Source organism: Rhinatrema bivittatum, chromosome 9 (genome assembly GCF_901001135.1).
Source record: "Rhinatrema bivittatum chromosome 9, aRhiBiv1.1, whole genome shotgun sequence".
NCBI lineage: Eukaryota > Metazoa > Chordata > Amphibia > Gymnophiona > Rhinatrematidae > Rhinatrema > Rhinatrema bivittatum.
Window position 1 is genome coordinate 103951283 of NC_042623.1, and position 22478 is coordinate 103973760.

The following is a 22478-nucleotide window of genomic DNA, read 5'->3' on the forward strand; positions in this document are numbered from 1 at the left end:
TTATGCGTACCGTAATCCCGGCACACAGGTCCATTATGTTGACCTTGCTATTAAATACGGCTGGGAAAAAAATTGGAGATTTGATTCGGGCAATCAGAGAGGTCCTAAATTTAGGGATACAAGAGTGCAATGATAAGACTTTCACATTTAAAAGCGAAGTATGTGACAGAGGAGAAGGTATTCGAAAGAGATACAGGGATCTTCGAAACCGAGATATGGACGCACGGGTGTCAAGGAGAGATATGTTTGCAGCATTGATAGCTGCCGGAGTGGCTAAAGAGAAAATAGATGGTATTCCAACCAAAGACATGTATAAATTGTATCTGCAAAAATGCAAGGGTAAACAAAAGAAAGTTTACGCGGAAAGGGAGGAAGACTGGGAAAAAGTGTTACTAACAAATATGAACCAATTGTTGCAAGAGGTAAATGCTACAAACCCCTTCATAAACGAGTCTGAGTCTGTACAACCCAGCGCCCCACCTCAGGAGGCCAGTAGTACCAGACTGTATCCGGACTTATCCTGGGCACAATAGGAAAAAGGCCATACCCCCAAATCACTGCCGTCACCGTGGATAATCGCCCCATATTGGGGTAGAAATACAATGGCGAAATGGGGCACAGCAGGTGATGGCTTTAGTAGATATGGGGGCGGAGGCCACTTTAATATTTGGAAATCCCAAGAAACATGGGGGGCAAAAGGTAGAATTAGCAGGTCTCGGAGGAAAAACTGTGATAGGAAAACGAACCATAATTTCTTTAGTCGTGGGAGGATACAAAATTCCTCAAGCTAAGGTAGTAATTGTACCCATTAAGGAATATATAATTGGGATGGATCTGTTACAGGGACTTAAGTTGAATACAACATGTGGGCAAATGGTGTTTGGAAAGGCGTCAAGTAAGCAAGTAGCATTTGAAAACAATAGACCAGTATATCTATCCAGAACAATAATAGTGGGTAGAACTGTGGGACCAGAAATAGCTTTGCCTAAAACAAGGGGTCCGGTATGCCAAAAGCAATACCGGATACCTGGAGGACATAAAGAGATAACAGAAACAATTAAGGATTTACAGGAAGCAGGGGTGCTAATTCCAACCACTAGCGGTTGGAATAATCCCATCTGGCCAGTGAAGAAATCAGATGGTTCGTGAAGAATGACAGTAGATTAAAGGGCTTTGAACAAAAATACGGACCCGCTGACTGCCGCAGTCCCCGATATTGTAACATTGGTAGAGCAGATACAGCAACATTCGGAGAAGTGGTACGCCGTAAATGATTTAGCAAATGCTTTTTTCACAATTCCTATCTGTAAAGAAAACCAAGAACAATTTGCCTTCACGTGGGAAGGACAACAGTATATCTTCACTAGACTACCGCAGGCATACTTATATAGCCCTACCATATGTCAACAGAGGGTGGCAGAAGATTTAGAAAGGTATGATTGTTCAAAAGACATACAATTAACTCATTACATTGATGATATATTAGTACAAGGGGATACAGAAGAGCAAGTAGCGATAGCTCTAGCACAAGTAGTAGAAAATATGGAGAATAGAGGTTGGAAAATTAACAAGAATAAAATACAAGGACCTAGCAAGACTGTGAAACTTTTGGGGATACAGTGGTTGAATGGTAAAAGAGAAATCTTACCAAAGGCAAAGGATAAGAAATTGTTGTTTTCCCCGCCGCGGAATCAAAAAGAAGCCCAGAAGTTTATAGGACTATTTAGATTCTGGCGACAGCACAGTCCACATTTGGGGCAAATATTGTCCCCATTGTATAAAGTCACTTGAAAAAAGGAAAAATTCGAATGGGGACGATTACAACAAGATGCTTTTGATCAGGCTAAGGTCGCTATCCAAACAGCATTAGACTTATGGCCTATCAGGGAGGGGCCAGTAGATTTACAAGTTTCATTTTCATCTTGTCATGCGGACTGGAGTCTGTGGCAGAAACAAGACTGTAAACAAGTACCGTTAGGGTTTTGGAGCAGGAAATTACCTGATGCTGCATGGCAGTATTCAGCCTTTGAGAAGCAGTTACTAGCATGTTACTGGGCTTTGTTAGACACGGACCAATTAACTCAGAACCATGAAATCCTTATGCGCCCTTTAATCCCAATTATGCAGTGGGTACACAGCACCCCGCATACCCATCGGATAAGGTATGTGCAAGAAGCTTCCATTGTAAAATGGAAATGGTATATCCAGGACAGGGCGAAATCAGGCTTGGCTGGGCACTCCATGCTCCATGAACAGGTAGCGGAAATTCCTATTAATCAAGAAAAAGAACAGATAGAAACATTGGATATTCCTCCTTCTCCGGTTACTACCGGGGTACCATTCGACCAATTACCCAAAGAACAGCAGTTACATGCTTGGTTTACAGACGGTTCGGCTAGAATGAAGGGAACCGAGCGATTATGGAAGGCTGTAGTGTATAATCCCCATACAAACGAGGAGGAAGGGAAAGGCAAATCTAGCCAGTTTGAGGAACTTTATGCCATATGGATGGCTTTACAAAAAGGGGAAACGGATTGCCACATTTATACTGACAGTTGGGCAGTCATGAAAGGAATGACTCAGTGGATTCCAAAATGGCATAAAGATCAATGGAAGATACATCACCGCCCGGTATGGGGCGCTGACATTTGGCAAAAAATCTGGGCTGAGTGTCACAAAAAGCATGTTACAGTGTTCCATGTAGACGCACATGTGAAAGATGTTTCTTTATCTAATCTGTACAATTCCATTGCAGATAAACATGCAAAAATCCGAGCCAGTGTCACGACCACAAACGAGCAGGGGCTATGGAAATGGGCACACGAAAAAAGTGGCCACTTGGGGGCAGAAGCTACTCACAGGTGGGCCCAAGCCAGAGGGATACCAGGATCCCTCCCTGATTTTCAAAACACACTCACACAATGTGAATATTGTCAGTTGACACATCCAAGGTCACCACAAGCTATTGAGCAGGGGCATATCCATTGTGGTTTAAATCCTGCCACTATTTGGCAAATGGATTTTATAGGCCCTTTACGAAAATGTGGAGGAGATGTATATTTATGTACGGCAGTAGATACATTTATTTATTTATTTATTTATAACTTTTATATACCGAGGTTCAATTAACAAGATTAATTATCACTTCGATTTACATTACAACTAGCGACATTAACAAAGTCTTGTTTTACAATGAACAGGGTAGAAATAACTTGGATAACCTGGGTAACAAAACAATGAACAGGGAAATAATCTGGGATAAATTATGGGATACATAATGTTGGGTGAAGCAAAACAGAGAAATTTGGTCTGTATAACATGGGTGAAGAACAGGGAAAATTGAGTAGGGAAGGACTATGAGTAGGAGAGAACTATGAAGTCCTAAAGTTGGTTAGTGTACTCATGATGCGGATAAGAAGATGGCTGAGGTGAATAATTATGGAAAGGCTTGTTCGAACAACAAAGTCTTAAGTCTCTTTTTAAAGGAGATTGGACATTGTTCCAGCCTCAGTTCCGGAGGGAGCAGGTTCCATTGCTTGGGTCCCGAGGCGGAGATAGCTCTCTTACTGAAGGAGGTCTTGGTGGTGGGTGTTTGCAGGGTTCCTCTCTGGGCAAGTCTGATTGGACGGACCGAGGTGTGGAGTTGCAGAGGAATTGTAAGATCCGGAGGGGTAATGTTGTGTATGGCTTTGTGAGTGACTGTTAATAGTTTATGAAGGATTCTAAACTTAATTGGGAGCCAATGAAGATTCTTTAAAATAGGAGTTATATGGTCCCTCTTGTTGGATTTTGTGAGGATCCTGGCCGTAGCGTTCTGTAGTAGCTGGAGAGGTTTGAGTGAGATAATTAGTGGAATCATGATGGCTGTGCCTGCAACGGAGGCTAATCAGAAAGCTACGTTAAAACTTTTAAATGAAATCAGTCGATATTATGGAATACCAAAACAAGTTAGAGCGATAGAGGGACTCACTTTACTGGTAACTTAGTGCAGCATTATGCTAGAGACAACTACATTGAATGGATCTTTCACATTCCATATTATCCGCAAGCTGCCGGCCTTATTGAGCGTATGAATGGGTTATTAAAAAATATGTTACGCTCTCTTACAAAATCTGCCACCATGAAGGGGTGGAAATCTGTATTGTCCACAGCTCTACAGCTGCTAAATAGTAGACCTTTAAAAAAGGACAGAAAGACTCCTTTCCAGAAGTTATATAATCAGGAACCTGCTTCTACTCAGATCCGAAATATCATTTGCTGGGCTACGGCTTCGGGAAACGTCGAATTGCCCCGCCAAAATAGTTATGAAGCTGCGGGATATGATGTAACCAATCCCACTGCTATAGTGATACCTCCCCATGAATCTTTATTGTATGATTTACAGATTGGGTGCAGCATCCCTAAGCAACATTTCGGATGGCTGTGTATTCGATCTAGTTGGGCAAAACAAGGCATAACAGTATTGGGGGGAATCATTGATTCTGACTACCGTGGTCCCATATATGTACTGTATTACAATTGACGAATAAAGAAATTTATGTTCTTGCCCAAACCAAGATGGTACAATTGATTATTATTCCCTATGTAACAGACCAAATGGTATGGGGAATTCCCAATTCCACTCCCAGAGGACAAGGTGTCTTTGGAAGCACCTCCAATCCAAGTAAACTACATCCAGGAGCTAAAATATGGATCTTCACACCTCATAGAGAACCTAGGAAAGGTGAAATTTTAGCTGTTGACAAAGATGCAGTACTGACTGTACTACCAGAAGGAGATGAACATTGGATACAGGTACCCAGTATCCGATGTAAACTAAGGGAATAACTAACTATGTGTTCTCTCGCTACAGGTTGGCTTGCACCTCCCGTTTATGGCGATCAACCTCTTTGCCATCATTGGTATGGTGCACTCCCTATATCAGCCTGTAGAAGTAACCTCCGGACGGGGGACTATCAAGTGGAAGAACAGCACCTCCTCTCGGACGCAGGATAATTTCACATGCAAAGCATACAATACTTTTGTGTTTTGGAACATCACCACAACTGCAAAAGTAGTGAAAGCAAAGAAAACACAGGGCAGAATCATATTTTATAACGCCTCCAATACATTAACAGATACTGTATGTAAATTTACATCACTTCCTTTCCCAGTCTATCTTCCTGAAAGAGGAAGTGTGCTAATACAAGTTTTGCATACTAACAATTGGATACGGACCACCAATAATCACACTATTGACAATACAATATGTACCCCTACACTAATGGGATTGGCTTGCCCTTTAATGTATTCCACATTACCCGATGATTGCTCGTTGCAGCAACCTTTGGCACACTGTAGTCTTCTAATATTACCTGATAATGTGACTGGTTTCATAATTCCATTCCCTGAAACTGTATGTGTATATAATTTGACTTTTACAGGATGCCTATATATTGTTACTTGGTTTACTTTTGGTTCTCGACAATATTATTTACCACCAATGGACATCGCTGATGCGCAATTGGGGTAAAGTTGAACTTATCATTCTTTAAGACACCATTGTTGGATTTGACTAAACTGCAAAAGGTATTGAATACCTCAGATTCGTTGAAACAGACCCTGAGACATGTGGACATTGCTGTGACTGGTGCTCTGCTTCGAGCGGACTTTGTCAAGGAACGCCTACTACATTTACAACCACAATTGATAAAAGACACCTCTCATTCTTGGTGGGATGTGTTTTTCGGACGTTCCTCTACTGCTACAATGACTCTGAATTGGATTTTTCATCCTATCCTTATTGTAATGTGTGTATGCCTCCTGTGCCTAGTGTGTACTTGTTATCTTACCTAACGAGTGCATAAAATAGCACGTCAAAGTAAATATACCACTACAGTGGCTTCGTATGCAGTGGTGCCTGCATTGGAGAATGATTGATCAAGGGTGGAGTGTAGGATAAACATGTTCTTGTTAAACAGGTTGTGCAGCTCAGCTTTTTGGCTCCCTGTCAGGAATAAGGTGGTCTGATCAACCCCTACATGCCAAGGACAGGATGAGTCCGAGTGGGCAGTAGCAACTGTTGACACATAACATGGGGGGATAGTGATCAATCATTTCTCTCTCGCACGCACACTTGTTTACGGCATGGTATAAAAGAGCTGGACTTTCCAGTGTCCAGCGGGAGTAGGAGATATTGCCTCTATAGACGTATAGAGTGCTGGACACTGAAAACCCCCTTCTCGCCTTTGCTGACCTCACGACTCCTCGATACAAGGTGATGACACGAAGGGTGCTGGATGGCATATGCAATCATGTGGTATGTAAATAACTTTCTGTAAATAACGTATATTACCATGATGTCACATTAATAAATGATGTCATAGATATTGTGTCAGAATACCTTACTCTCTCATTCCCAACAGGATCCATCATTAATCTTGATTAGATGTTACCACATTCTATTGACACAGGATTCATGAAATGCAAATGATATTGTCTGAGTCTAGATGCTTATGAATATTCCCATGGCAGGTAAATTAAGTTCATAGAGTCCATCAGTAAAACAATACCCATTTCAGAGTTGGTCTCATAGCTGGATACAAAGTTTTTACCAAGGACATGTACACAGTTCTTGTCCAAGGTTCTCTTCTCAGTGTCAGGTGCTGACAAATGTCTGATATGGAAGAAAAATTGCAGCTTCTCTTCTCTGTGAATAACAGTCTCATATGAAGTTGCCAAAATCATCATGTTACTGAAGTCTCTATCTTTCTGTTGCTTAGGGCTATACTTTTGTTGTGTATGTGCATAGCAGAAGGCCTCTGTTCAATAATGACCATCCTTATTTAGGGTCACTGGCATTTCTCCTATAGAGTGCTTATTTGAGAGAGATATTCTTTTAAAAGTCTCTCAGAAAATGTCTGTCTATGGGAAATACAGTTTAACATTTTGGATTGAGTATATTTTTACCCAGTGAGAGCATTCAGGGCAGATATTACTAGTTCCACTTTATCTAATCAGGCCAGTCCATTACCAATGGGTTATGCATGCCAAACAGCAGATGGAGACAGAGATCAAAGGCTTTCTGATGTCACCCTTCATAAAGCTCTGTGCTGTCAACAGCCTGCCAGTTGTCGCTAGCAGATTGTGGATGTGCTAACCTGAGCTCTGAGCTTGGGTCTAGCTGAATAGGAAACGAGTAAGGCTCTGAGGTGACAGCTAAGTCCCATCAGTGATTTTGAGGTCGGATCTGGGGGGCTCCAGAGGTAATGTTAGTTCCCCTCCTTCTGTTGGGCAGGCTTCAGTTGGGGGGGTGGGGGAGCTTCCAGGAGCTTAAGCTGTTTGTCTGTGGGTTCCCTGCTTTTCTTGTCATCTGTTTTGCTGGACTCCTGCCCCTGTGTCTGTACAGCTGTGATACATATCAGCAAACTACTAATTGCTAGTTTCTATGTTGTGCATTCACTGACCTCTGGCCCACTTCTTACTGTTCATAGCAAGAATAGCATAAATGAGGAAAAAAACATTATAAGCTAAACTATATTACACAAAATTGAACAGAGAGATTCAATAGAGCTTTTTGATGATCTCAGTACCACTAATACTGAGTAAGACTGCCAGCACTACCTCTGGCCAGGGTAACCCAGTTTCATCTGCTGCTTTGGGTAATCTGGTTTCAGTAGTCTGATTCATCCATTCCACTTGTCTAGATGACTGGGGGTGGTATTGACAGAGGAGTCTGTTTCATACTTATTGCAGTGGTTATTTGTTCAATTTCCTTACTATGAAATTTAGGCCGTTTGTCAGTGTCACTTAGGAACAACCTACTTAGGTATATTGTCTTCTAACAAAATTTTGGCCACTGTGTCAGCTGCATTGGTACATGTAGGGTAGGCCTCAACCCATTTACTGAATCAAACAGTACCAAAGAGTATTGATACCCTTGCGTCTTTGGCATGTATATAAAGTCCATCTGCAGTTTCATAAATAGGCCCCATGGTGGCAGTGCAGCCTATTGAGGAAGATTAGGTCCAGAAGCAACATCGATTTTAGTACAAATTACACAGTTCTACACAAATTTTCTGCTATTTGTCCAGACTCAGGGTGGGCAGACTGGATGGACCATTGGTCTTTTTCAGGCCATCATATTTCTATGTTTCTATTACCATACTTTATGGAAGGATGAAAGCATTCCATTTTTCCCCATGTGCCATAATGTGATACATTGAAACAAGATAAGGTAAGAAAAGATTGGGGTGCAACCAGGCAGCCAACATAGTGGGGCCACACCGCATCTAGGTATAGTTTACAAATATAGTTCATCCAGTACCATTTTTTTTTTTTAAATCACTGGGGGCAGTTTCCTGCAGTCCAATAAAATTTTTGAAATGTTAAGGAGGGGAACTAACATTACCTCTGGAGCCCCCCAGATCCGACCTCAATGTTTTGAAAATACTCTTTTGTTGATGCATTAGTTCTTCGAGCTCTTGCATTACTCATGTTTGTGCCCATCAACACAGTTTTCTGTTAACTGTATATCCCAAGTTACACTACGCCTTTTTTTAGCCATTCCCTATATTTATTCACATTATTTTGACGAGTTATTGTTGTCTATGTAATATTTATTTATGTTCTTATGTTCAGAAACTCTGTTTATTGTAACGCCTTAACCGCGACAGTTTTGTTCTATGGAAACCGACCTGATTTGATACTTGTATTGAGAAGGTCGGTATATAAAAATCCTAAATAAATAAATAAATAAAATCTTATTCCATAAAGGAGGCAATTGCCAGCATGCGAGGGGAACTCGCCTTTAAAGCAGCTTGTTTGCAGTGGCATCAGCATGGGCATTTCCCTTTGGTTCTGCATCCTGGTATTTGTATAAGTATCAAAGACCCAATCGAAGAGAGGGAGAAGGATCAAATGTCCAATCCACAAAGTTTACAACTAGTTAATAGCAAATGACAATATCATTGTAAGCTGACTAAGGCTTGCGGCCCATTGCGAGGCGAGAGGCCGCGGATTGAAATTCCAAAGCAATAAATGGTATGATATTGTCATTTGCTATTAACTAGTTGTAAACTTTGTGGATTGGACATTTGATCCTTCTCCCTCTCTTCGACTGGTTCTTTGATAATAATAGAGAGGTGTTCTGCTTCTGTGATTTGTATAAGTATCACATTTATCAATAGCAAGAAAAGCAGAAAGTAAAACTATATCCAGGAGTGCACAAATGAGTGGGCTGTGGTGAATAGGAATGTCTGCGGAGGTGAGAAATTCTCTCTCCTTTCACAAGCTCCCAACATCATGAATCAGCCCCCATGAATACCTGGAATCAGTGTAAATGTTAACACACTTATTTTGGCACTGGAGCGCACTGGTTAATGCTTGTAGTTCAGCTGCTTGAGCTGATGTTTGAAAGGGAAGATTCAGCAATGTCATGCGAAGTTGCCACTGCGTACTCAATTTGTCTGGCCTCATCCTTAAATACAGAGTTGTCAATGAACAGTTAAGGATCTGGGTTAGATAGTGGCTTGTCATGGAGATCTGGCTGAGGAAGAGTCAACATATAGAGATGAGTAAGACATCACTCATGGGCCGATACAGTAAAATTGTGGGAGAGCCTGGCGGTAAAAAGAGGCGCTAGGGATACTAGCGCGTCCCTAGCGCTTCTTTTTTGACGTAAGTGTCGGCTGTCAGTGGGTTTGATAGCCGATGCTCAATTTTGCCGGCGTCGGTTCTCGAGCCCGCTGACAGCTACGGGTTCGGAAACCAGACGCCAGCAAAATTGAGTGTCCGGTTTTCGACCCGCCAGCCATGGGCCCATTTAAAAAAAATTTTTTTTTAAATGTTTTACTTTTTTAAACTTTCGGGACCTCCGACTTAATATCGCCATGATATTAAGTCGGAGGGTGCACAGAAAAGCAGTTTTTACTGCGTTTCTGTGCACTTTCCCGGTGCCCGGAGAAATTAGCGCCTACCTTTGGGTAGGCGCTAATTTCTGAAAGTAAAATGTGCGGCTTGGCTGTACATTTTGCTTTCTGAATTGCATGGGAATACCTAATAGGGCCATCAACATGCATTTGCATGTTGCAGGCGCTATTAGGTTTGGGGGGGGGGGGGGGTTGGACGCGCTATTACCCCTTACTGAATAAGGGGTAAAGCTAGGATGTCCAAAACACGTGTCCAAATGCCAGCTAGCAGTGCGCTCCGGAGCACACTGTACTGTATTGGCCTGTCAGAAAGTACCTTTCACAGGTGTAATTATCATAAAAATCTCTGCAGAGCACCCTCATTGTTAGTAACTCATCGAATAATCATTTGAAGACAAATCAAAAGCCACTTTCTTAGGACACTGAGTGCAATTGTCATCGAGCTTCTGCATTTCTAATCAAGTTCATCTGGGCGAAACTTGTAAATTATTATTTGCTTAACCAACTCTTTGAAATGCTGTAAAGTGGTCTGAAATTATTTATGAGAAATGTCATATCCTTCCAGCAATATATCTGCTTGAACATGAGTCTGAATTTCTGTAATTGTGTTCTTAAGCCAATTGGTGGTCAGTTTTGTATGCTCAGTGATGAAAAGCATGAGACCCAATGAGCATTTGTAGTTCTGCCTATTGTGTTTTCTAAATTGAGCTCTTTAAATGATCCCATTATGTTAAAGTGGAAGATCAGAAATTAGTGTTGTTTATTATTTGTAACAAAACAGGGCTTTTTTTATAATTTGAAATGTATCTTTTTAAGAAAATGTTATTGAATTTTCTTTGCAAATACAGAAAGCACTACAGAATGCAAAAGAACATTCACAATATTTAGAGCATTCCAAAGCAAAAATACAACAAATAAAAACCTAGTGATTTAAGCCCTAATTTTCAGAAGCTTGCACGCATACATTTTGGGGGTTACGCATGTGGCCGGGCCCTGCGCATGCTGCGCACATTTTCCAAAGTGTCCAGCCATGCGCGTAACTCCTGATATGGGCCGAAGTGCCTGGCCTCAAGAAAGGGGTGGGCCGGGACAGCACTATTAGACACTGTCCTGGAGGCCGGATGGCATACGGAGTCTACTGCTACTCCGAAGCAACCAAGGTAAAAAAAAAGTTTTAAAAAATCTAAGGGGTAGGGGTCAGGGAGGAGAGGGAAAAAAGTAGGAAGGTTAGATAGGGGTATAGGAAAGTTCCCTCCCAGTCTGTACCTTTATTGGAGCGGACTGGGAGGGAACTGTGGAAGCTCTACTCACGTCACTGCGCGTTGCTTATTAAAATGCCCCCCCTGCGTGCGTGAGTCGTGGGCTGTCCGCGCATTCATGCGCAGATGTTAAAATCCAGCACACGTGCACATGGATATTGTATTTTATAACGCGTGCATCATAAAATTGTTGCGTCCATGTATGCACTCCAGGAACTGCGCGAGCACTCCTTTTAAAATCGACCCCTTTGTAGGCAATTTTCAAAGCTATGTGAATTGTTGCAGTCTATAAGTACTTTTCCCTGTGGACTTTGCACATATTTTCCTATTGAAAATTGCCTAGGGAAAAAGTAACCATAGAGGTTTACACCTCCTTTTTTGGATATTTTTTCCCTTAAAACAACATGCACAGTATTGAAAATGCAAAACTATGCACGTTGTTGCCTCCCCCAATCAAACTCCGCCTCTGATCTCATCTTCTTTCCCATGAATAAAAACATTCATGTTGTTGATCCTTGGGTGTACTTTTACCCCCATACAAGATAGACAATTTTCAGTCTGTTTACCTGGGTAAATAATTTTTTAAACTTTCCCTCCCCACTTTTAAATGAGTGAGAGAGAGAAAAAATGCACAAGATAAAGTTCCTAGTTAATAGGCAGACAGGTTAATGTGAATCTAGAAAATGGGCCCAAGTAGTAACATTTTTTTAAATATACCTCTGAGTCTGCATTGCCAAAACATTGTTTTTTAATTAAACCATAAGTGTCAGATAATTAAAGAATTTAATTTTCCTTCTTTACAAAATTAATGCTTCACTAAAGCAAATGATTGGCTAACTTTGCATTTCCACAGACAGTCTGGTTGTCACTGATAAGCCTACTGCATACTGTACACTAATATACTTCAAATGTTCATGGCGGATGTCAAATCAAGTATAGTCCAATAACCTACTAGTGCAACATTTAAAGTCCTATCCCTTCTTCAGAGGTTCTTTATTACTTCTGGAGAGCTTATGCAAATGATATTTTGTCTGAGATAGTGGTCCCTTCCATTGCTGAAATTTATTTTCTTTACTTTTTATGATTCTTTTAGTGTTGCCACTGCTCTCATGACAATTCATAATGTTCATAAATCTATCAGAAGGACTTATAGCTAACCCACTAGATGAGAAAATCTTTAAAAGATTCAACAATTTGTTTAATAATGACTCATTAATTTAACTCATAAGACTTGGGTCAGACCAAACATCCATTAAGCCCAGTATCCTGTTTCCAATAGTGGCCAAGCCAGGTCACAAGTACCCGGCAGGATCACAAAGGGTAGATAGATTCCAAGCTGCTTATCCCAAGAATAAGCAGTGGATTTCTGCAACTGAACTTACTAGTTAATGGACTTTTCCTCCAGGTACTTGTCCAAACCTTTTTTAGATACAGAAACACCAGTTGCTTTCACTACATCCTCTGGCAACAAATTCCAGGGCTTAATTATGCATTGAGTAAAAACATTTTCTCTTATTAGTTTTAAATGTATTACCTAGTAACTTCATTGTGTGTCCCCTGGTCTTTGTACTTTTCGAAAGAGTAAACAACTGATTTACATTTACTTTTTCCATTCCACTCATTATTTTATAGACCTCTATCATATCTTCCCTCAGCTGTCTCTTTTCCAAGCTGAAGAGTCCTCACCTCTTTAGCCTTTCTTCATAAGAGAATTGTTCCATCCCCTATATCAATTTAGTCGCACTTCTACCTTTTCTAATTCTGCTATATCTTTCTTGAGATATGGTGACCAGACCTGCTCACAATACTCAAGATGACTACATCCTCAGGATATTGCACAATATAACTGTACAGCTCAAGTAGCCTGTCACAAAGAAGCTTCAACAGGTTTCCTTGTCCTGCATGCACTTGATCTCAGCAGAACAGCATGCTAAGAATCATATATACCACAGCAATAGTCAGAGCTCAGTGATAATCTCTATCTTTTTTTAATTTTTAATTTATATATTTAACAATACAAAGCAATCAAACTTTACATTCAGAAATACAATGAGAAAAATATAGAGCAAGTACTCAAAAGGAAACACTCATATTTCTCATTTCATTAATACAATTAATAAAGGGGCAGAGGGCAAAACTGACATATCAGGAAAACATAAAAATCAAGAAATCTGCAATAACATGAAGTCCTACCATCATGCAATGATCATAAACTAGAGCCAACTTGGAGTCAGAGATGTTACAACTCTTCATTACTCCAAAAACACCTTTAATTGTTCTGGAGTAAAAAATATATAGCAATCATTATTATACATAACAATACATTTACATGGCTATTTTAAAAGAAAAGATTCACCCATAGTCAGTACCTCCTGTCTTGAGTGCTAAGAAACTTTTCATTCTTTCCTGAATTATCCTAGAAAAGTCTGCAAAGATCCTAACATTTTGTCCCAGAAAGGTTATTCATATTTATAAAATACATCTTCATAACGGTACTTAAATCCTGCTCAGTTATAAAGGAAACTAACAAAGTAGAATACTCAGTTATCTCAGGACCAGGCAATTAAAAAAGAGCTGTTAAATGTAATATATTAGAAGACTGAATATTCTGAGGTAGCTGCTGTGGCATCAAACAATTAGTTAGAAATGCATTTTATTCACTGAAGGAAGCTTATTTGAGGACATGTGCAAAACTAAAAATATTTCTTTAAAGTTACAATGGGAATTTCACTCATAACCTTGAAAGTTAAGTAAATGCAGATTAAGATGTCTAGAATGGTTCTCAAGAAATTCAATTTTCCACGATAAAGCATCGTAGTCCTTTATCATGCTCACATTAAACTCTTGAATATCTTTATTTTTATTTATTTATTTAAAAACTCTTCTATACCGTCGTTAAGTTGGAGAACCATCACAACGGTTTACATATAGGCACGATATCAACTTTGAGTGGTATGGATTACAACTTGAAAATGTGCCATCATTGTACGGTAACAATATAGTGCAATAAGCTATGGGGTAGATTTTCAAAAAACGCGAATAGGCGTACTTTTGCTGGCGCATCAGGCGCCAGCAAAAGTACGCTGGATTTTAGTAGATACGCGCGGAGCCGCGCGCGCAAGGCTATGAATTCTGTATAGCCAGCGCGCGCCGAGCCGCACAGCCTACCCCCGTTCCCTCCAAGGCCGCTCCGAAATCGGAGCGGCCTTGGAGGGAATCCTCTAACGCCCTCCCCTCACCGTCCCCTCCCTTCCTCTACCTAACCCACCCGCCCGGCCCTGTCTACACCCCCCCTTACCTTTCTCCGGGGATTTACGCCTCCCGGAGGGAGAAGTAAATCCCCGCGCGCCAGAAGGCCTGTTGCGCGCCAGGACGCGACCTGGGGGTGGGTACGGAGGGTGTTGCCACGCCCCCGGACTGCCCCGGGCCGTAGCCACGCCCCCGTACCCGCCCCCAAAATGCTGCCGACACGCCCCCTAAACGCCGTGACGACCGGGCCCGCCCCCGACACGCCCCCCTCGGAGAACCCCGGGACTTACGCAAGTCCCGGGGCTCTGCGCGCGCCGGTAGGCCTATGTAAAATAGGCTCACCGGCGAGCAGGGCTCTGAAAATCCGCCCCTATATGTTTAAGTGAACTAATCAGTTTGGTATGACAGTTTCTCCACGGTATAAAATTAACATTACTAATCTCTCTTTCCAAGATAGTTAACTTTTTACTGTATTCATTCAAATTCCCTTGATGCCTCAGCAAGGGTTACTAAGAGTCAATCTTTTTCTCACAAGAGTTTGAGTTCCCAAAGCTAGACACCAACTCCCAGAGAGACTCTAGAGTGAGCTCCTCCAGCTTCAAAGGAATTAAAGAAGACACTACAGGATGGCTTAGATCTCACTGGCAATTCCCTCACAGTGGGCAACCCCACATTCATCAGCTCAGAACCACCAACAACAGGAGCCATTTCTGCAAAACATCAGGCACCACTAATTCCTAGGTAATTGGTCAATGCCATTGGAGAAGGCTGCATAGATGCTGGCTGACCATGGACCCCCTCTACCGCGGTTGCACCCATGCTATTATTCACAGGAGCCTCATCAAGCCCAGCTGGAGAATTGCGTCCAATTCTTGGCAGCGGGAATTGATCATGGGAGCTGTGGAACACCTCGTCTCGAGACAAAATTGGCACTCCTCCACTGAGGTCCACAGCGTGGGAGTCCATTTCCCCCACAAGGGTAGGACCAGAAGACATGAACAAGGTCATAACAGGTTGACCTGGAAGGTGAGCTGATTTGGAGGGGAAAACCTTCACCTTTTCCTTCTATTTGGATGGCATGATCCTAACAAGGAAATTCAAAAAGTAACCAAGATTCCAGCACAGCAGATGTTCACATCTCACACACCACCATACTGCTCTGCCCCCTCTTACCCCCATCCAGGATAATTTCAATGTTGACCCAGATGTTTCGGGAAGAACTCATTGATCCTGCTGCTTTGAGAAGAACTCATTGAGATGTTTTTCCATAAAGCAGATAAGAATCAAAACTCAGATGAGACTTTTTTTTAACTATTCTGAAGGTCGTTGGTGGAGCTGGTTTAATCTCCTTTGAGACTGTTTCTTTATTTGAATTAAAATTATTGAGTAAGATAAAAACCACGAATTGTCTAGTGGAACATTCTCCAGTTAGATTTTTTAAGGATTTTCCAGATAAAGTTCTTTAAGGGTTGTTGCTTTTTATTAATGCTTCTCTAAATTTGAGCAAAGTACCTTTTGATTCTGAAAAGGGCGGTTGTTACTCCTCTCTTAAAAAAAGAAGAATTTAATACCTAGAGAATGTAAGAACTATAGGCCAGTATCAAATTTACCTTTCATGGCTAAAATCTTAGAAAAATGGGTATTTTCTCAATTATCTGACTACTTATTTGACAATAATGTGTTGGATGAAGCCCAAGAAATCTTCAGGAAATACTGTAGTACAGAGGCTTTGATGATTTTGTTGGGGAAGAAACTTATCCCTAATTTGGTTAGGGGGTGAAATGTCTCCATTGGTTTTGATTTATCTTTCTAGTGTTTTCAACATTGTGAATCATTCCATTTTGCTACATCATTGTGAACTTTTATGGATTGGTGGTCAGGTCTTAAAGTGGCTTTCTAGTTTTCTTCTGGGTAGGGAACAATTGGTGACTTTTCAGGGTTCTCTCTCTTCTTGTAAGTTAAATTTAGGGGTCCTTCAAGGTTCTACCCTATCTCCCCTTCTTTTTAATTTGTTTTTATTTTCATTGTGTAATTTGATTCGGTTATTTCGTTTTACTCCATTCATTTATGCTGATGACATACAAATCTTGGTTCATTTAGGAAATCACTCAAAGAGTTTGCTGGCAGATTAAGCTCTTGTTTACATATCATTTTTCAGTTTTATTTTTTTTTTAACAAGTTGATTTTTAATTCACAAAAGACTGAGCTATTGAAAATTGGTTCAGGTAATATTCCGGTAGTCCTTAGTTTGAATGGATTAGAGCTAACGCCTAAAGATCAGGTAAGGTCTCTGGGAGTGATCTTGGACTCTGAATTCTCTTTGGAAAAACATATCTCGCAGGTGGCACTCTAGGTTGAAATTGTTCAGGCAATTGAGACCGTATTTGGGCAGTCAGCACTTAAGGCAGTGGCTTACTCCTTGTTTCTTTCACAGCTGGATTATTGTAATGCAATATTTTTAGGATTACAGGGAAGTGATTCGTAAACTACAGCTCATTGAAAATACTGCTGCTTGAATAGTTTGGGGAAAATCTTGGAGAACTTTGGCCAAACCATTTTTGTTGGAACTGCATTGGTTACCTATTATGGACAGATGCAGGTTCAAGAACCTGGTGTTGGCATTTAAAATTTTAAATGGCTTTGGTTCTCTTTCATTGAGGGGTACTTTGGAAGGCATGTAGCCAAAAGAAACTTATGCTGTACAGGAAGATAATATTTCTGTCTCCCTCCAGTGAAAAAAATTAAAATATTCTCATTTGGCTATGAGATCATTTTCCAATGTTATCCCAAGTCTTTGGACTAGTTTACCTGTGGAAGTGAGAGAAGAGGTAAATTTAACTAGATTTTGGAAGAGATTAAAAGCTTGGTTTATATTTGTTAACAATTAGTAATTTTTGGGTCTTAGGTAGAGCTTGATTTATCCGGTTAAGGAGGTGGGAGTTTAGAGTCTGATGATGAGCTCCACGTATATGTTTATCTGTTTATGTATTGTTTTGATTTTAATGGATATGATTTTATGATCTTGTAATTTCATGTTTTATGTTTGTACATTGCTTTGGGTGATAATTTTTATTTGTAAAGCGATTAATAAATGCTAATAAATAAATTAGACTTGCTGAATGAAAGATGAATACATCAAAAAATAAGTTTGTAACGTACATAAATCTCTCAATGACAAACTTCATAAGTTATCTCTCAAAAATTCTGCACTGTTTACATTGCAGATAAGTAGTTTTCTGACGTTAATAATTAACATGATTGAATACTACATGTTTTTTCTGTTGATTTTTTTTTTTTTTTACTGAGGTAGAATTACTTTTGCATAAAAGAATCTTTAAATAAACAGTGTTGGGCTACGGGTTCTGTGGTTAGAAATAAATATACTTTGTAGATTTGGTGTCACTATAATTATATATTAGGTATGAGCACAGATATTTTTTGTTTCATTTTGTTTCCTTCCACAATTTAAAAAATAGAACATTTCAATTGTTTTTCTTTCAGTTTGAAATGAAAACAAAATGGGAAATGCCATTGCCATTTCCTACTTCGTTTCAAATGAAAGCACATCCCTAAAATAATAAAAAGGTAAATTTTAAGACCCATGCACGGGCGACCATGTGCACGTGGGTATTAAAATTTACCTTTATATTATTTTAGGGATGTGCTGTCATGTTAAAATCCGCTATCTGCGTGCACGAGTGCAGAATCGTGAATGTACATGGGGATTTTACAATCTGCGCGCAGTGACATAATTGGCCCTATTCCCTGTTCTGTCTCAGTCCACTCCAGTAAAGGAGCGGACTGAGAGGGAACTTCCTAAGCCCCCTACCTAACCTGCCTTCCTTTTCCCCTACTTGCCCCGACCCCTAAAACTCCACTGCCTACCCTAGTTTTATTTGTTTTAAAACTTACCTGCTCTCCAGAGAAGCAGCAAATTGTGCAGGCCTGTTGACTCCTGGCACACACTTCAGCAGGAAGTGCTTAATGGCACTGACCTGGCCCACCCCCGCTCTGCCCATGCCCTGCCCAGACCCCACCTCCAGCCCACCCCTTTTTCACAAACCCTTTCTTCTGCATGTATGGGCAGATATGCACGTGGCTGTGGGCATTTTAAAATCTCCGTGGCGCACGCATGTCCCATCCATGTGCGTATCTGCTTGTTTCGGTGCACGTAGGCCTTTTAGAATTTGGCCTACAATGTATTCTCATTTCTTTACTAATCAGTGAAACAATATTAATTTTAAGTATCAAAAGCATAAGTACACTTCTAAATTCTGACAATTTTAGAATTTACAAAAGTGTTCTTTTAACAGAAGGCTTGCATGTTTTATAAAATATTTTAGCTTATAGTAACATTTTAGTAATTAGTAATCAAAATATTAATTGGATCTTTTATTTATTTATTTTATTTATTTAAAACTTTTCTATACAGACATTCATGGGAATATCACATCGGTTTACATTGAACAGGGAAAAACAGTTAACTTTTGGAAAGGGAGTTAGAAATTACATGGAACGAGGGAGAACTGGAACTTGGATGTATAAGGTAGAGAAAAGCAAGAGTCTAGTGACAGAACCGAAGTATTTACAATTAGAGGTATACACTTAAGGAATAAATAAGCTTGCAGAATAAGGAAGAAGGGGTTAGGGGGGAAAATAAGCAGGGGGAGGAGGGGAGTGAAGGAAGGTTATGAGTAGACCATAATAGAAGGGTGGCATCTTTAGTTGGGGGGGAGTAGGGTTGAGTGCCCTAACCAAAGCGAGGGGTAGCAGAGGCGCAGCAGAGGTGAAGTTATGAAAAGGCTTGTGTGAATAGCCAAGTTTTTAGTTTTTCTTAAAGGTCTGGGTACAGTGTTCTTGGCGTAAGTCCGGGGGCATTGAATTCCATAATGATGGTCCTGCTATAGACAGTGCCCGTTCTTTCGTGGATATGTGTTGGGTAAGTTTGGAAGAGGAAATGTAGAGGAATAATTTATAAGCGGTTCTGGTAGGTCTGTTCGATGAATGGTAGTGCAAGGAGTCATCTAGCCATTGGACACTTTGGTTATGACGGGTCCTATGAATAATAGAGAGACTCCTATGGATGATTCTAAAACGGATTGGGAGCCAGTGAAGGTCCATAAGTACGGGTTTAATATGGTCTTTTCTGCGCGTGTTGGTGAGGATTCTGGCCGCAGCATTTTGAAGCATTTGGAGGTTGATTGTGGTTGCAGGAAGGCCTAGTAGGAGAGAGTATTGCAATAGTCGATTTTGGAGAAAAGTGTGGCTTGGTGGACTGTACGAAAGTCGTTGAAATGGAGGAGGGGGGTCTTAATTTTTTTAATACTTGGAGTTTGTTGAAGCAGTCCTTCATGGTTGTGTTAATGAATTTTTTTAGGTTCAGATGGTTGTCTAACGTGACACCAAGGTCTCTGACATGTTAAGCAGTAGTTACAGGAAGGTCTGGATGGGTGAGGTTGTGGTGGTCAGGTGAGATAATTAGGAGTTCCGTTTTGGATATGTAAAGGGCAAGGTTGAGACTTGTGAGAAAGTGGTTAATTGAGGTGAGGCAGTTATCCCAGATCTTGAGGGATTTAGGGATAGATTCTGAAATGGGGATAAGGATTTGGACATCGTCCAAGTGGGTAAGACCTAGGTCGGCGAGGAGTTGGCATAGGGGTAGGAGGTAAATATTGAATGGTGTAGGAGAGAGGGATTAGCCTTGGGGGACTCCTTGTGTTAGGTTTATGGGATTGGATTCTTTGTTACCTATTCTAACCTTGTAGAGTCTATTGTTGAGGTAGGATTCAAGATATACTCCCACCAGTAAATGTTTTTATCATTCCAGTGGTATGTACAGTATGTAGTCACTTGTGGAATAAAAGTTGAAGCAACTTTCCAGTAGAAGGGTATTGCACAGCAGCTTCCGGAAGAAGTAAGGCAGTGCAATGTTCTGTAGATATTAGAAGTACTAAGTTTGAAATTTAACATGGGATGCTTGCCCAATATAAAATTTACAAAATATTTGACATTTTTGTGTAACGATTACATACCCACATTCAGGATCTTGGATTATTTGTGTGATCTTACATTTTCCCTCGGGGCACAATGACAGTTTGGTCTACATTCTGGCTTCTTTCAAAATGTGCTATAACTTGTAAGCAGGAGAGAGAGTTAAGGGAGGTCCTTTGTTAGATCAAGTTCCACCAATCGCACACAGAGCCTTATCCTGGAAATATCAAACTCTGTTTTGGAAGTCTGAATCCTCGGCAAGCTTGGTAGCTCAATGTCAATGCTGTCCACCAATATACAGAGGCCCTAGATTAAATTCCCAGGCCTGGCTTTCACTCTCCAGGCTGAACGTATGAGATTGAATTTGATGTTCCAAAGGTAGCATTCATAGCCCCTGAGTCTGTGGCTTTTGCCTCATGTCACTGCAATGGCTGTGCTAGAGAAGGTGATAAAATGGAAAAAAAAAAATACCCCAACTCGTTGCAAGTGAAGGCTCCCTGTTCCATTGCCTAATAGAAGCCAGTTCTTAATGAGCTGTAAGTCCAGAGAAGCAGAGGAAACTTTGGGCTACCAGCTCATCACAAAAAAAAGTCTGAATTCCACTCTAAGGGGTAGATTTTCAGACGAGCGCGAACAGCGCTCCAGGCGCAAACAAAAGTACGCTGGATTTAGTAGATACGCGCGTAGTCGCGCGTATCGGCTAAAATCCTGGATCGGCGCGCGCAAGGCTATCGATTTCGTATAGCCTGCGCGCGCCGAGCCGCGCTGCCTACCCCTATCCCTCCTAGGCCGCTCCGAAATCGGAGCGGCCTAGAAGGGAACTTTCCTTTGCCCTCCCCTCACCTTCCCCTCCCTTCCCCTACCTAACCCACCCGCCCGGCCCTGTCTAAACCCCCATCCTACCTTTGTCGGGGGATTTACGCCTCCCAGAGGGAGGCGTAAATCCCCGCGCGCGAGCGGGACTCCTGTGCGCCGGGCCGCGACCTGGGGGCGGGTACGGAGGGCGCGGCCACGCCCCCGGGCCGTAGCCACGCCCCGTACCCGCCCCCAAAACGCTGCCGACACGCCCCCGGAACGCCACGACAACCGGGCCCGCCCCCGACACGCCCCCGACACGCCCCCCTCCGAGAACCCCGGGACTTACGCGAGTCCCGGGGCTCTGCGCGCGCCGGGAGGCCTATGTAAAATAGGCTTCCCGGCGCGCAGGGCCCTGCTCGCCTAAATCCGCCCGGTTTTGGGCGGATTTAGGCGAGCAGGGCTCTGAAAATCTACCCCTCAGAATGTAGCAAAAAGAATTAAATATTTCTCATTGGCTGTTTACAGTTTTCAGCATCTGTAAGACTTTTTTACAGTAGGATTAAGAGGAAAAGTGATTATCTTTTATGTATCAGGTTGAATTACAATACTATCAATGCATTATTCATCTTTATTATGGAGATTTAAAATGAACCCTAAAGATGTTATGCAAGCCACAGAGTAGGAGAAATCCTTTACTGCATTCTGTCTGTATCAAATACCACTCATATTCAAATAGGACTACTACTCATATACATAAAAAAATATTTTTTGACATATGGAGGCCGATATTCAAAGAAAGCTAAGCTCCTAAATTTAGGATTCTTAAGTTTTCAGTTGAAAATTCACATCAAATTATGTGCCTCAAGTTAGGGTCCTAAATTTAGGCCTTCTATTCATTTACCTAGATTTAGGCTTCTATATTAGGTGCCTAGTTCTGAAAATCAGTATGCTAAACTCCTAAGTTTGTTTTCTTGCCTTAACTCTGCCTCATAGCCACCCACTTTTTAGGTTCCTAAATTTAGGGACCTAATGAAACTAGAAGCCTAAATTTAGGCACTAAACCATGGTAAATTTTCAAAAGAGCCAATTAAGGAGCCTAACTTCAAAAGTTAGGAGCCTTAATCCTTTGAATATTTATCCCATGGGGTTCCAGGAGTGTGCTAGGTCAAATTTGGGTCTACATTTTCTCCTGTGTACAGCCAAAGAGGCATGCTGATGTTCCGTTGCTCATTTCAACATCTGTATGGTAGAGTGGAAAGATTGCCTGTTATAT

At 41.3% G+C, this 22478-nt stretch overlaps 1 pseudogene; it reads left to right on the forward strand.

Annotated features, from left to right (window-relative positions):
* Positions 1-243: 243 nt before the first annotated feature.
* Positions 244-6243, forward strand: LOC115099502 (annotated as a pseudogene).
* Positions 6244-22478: the final 16235 nt, after the last annotated feature.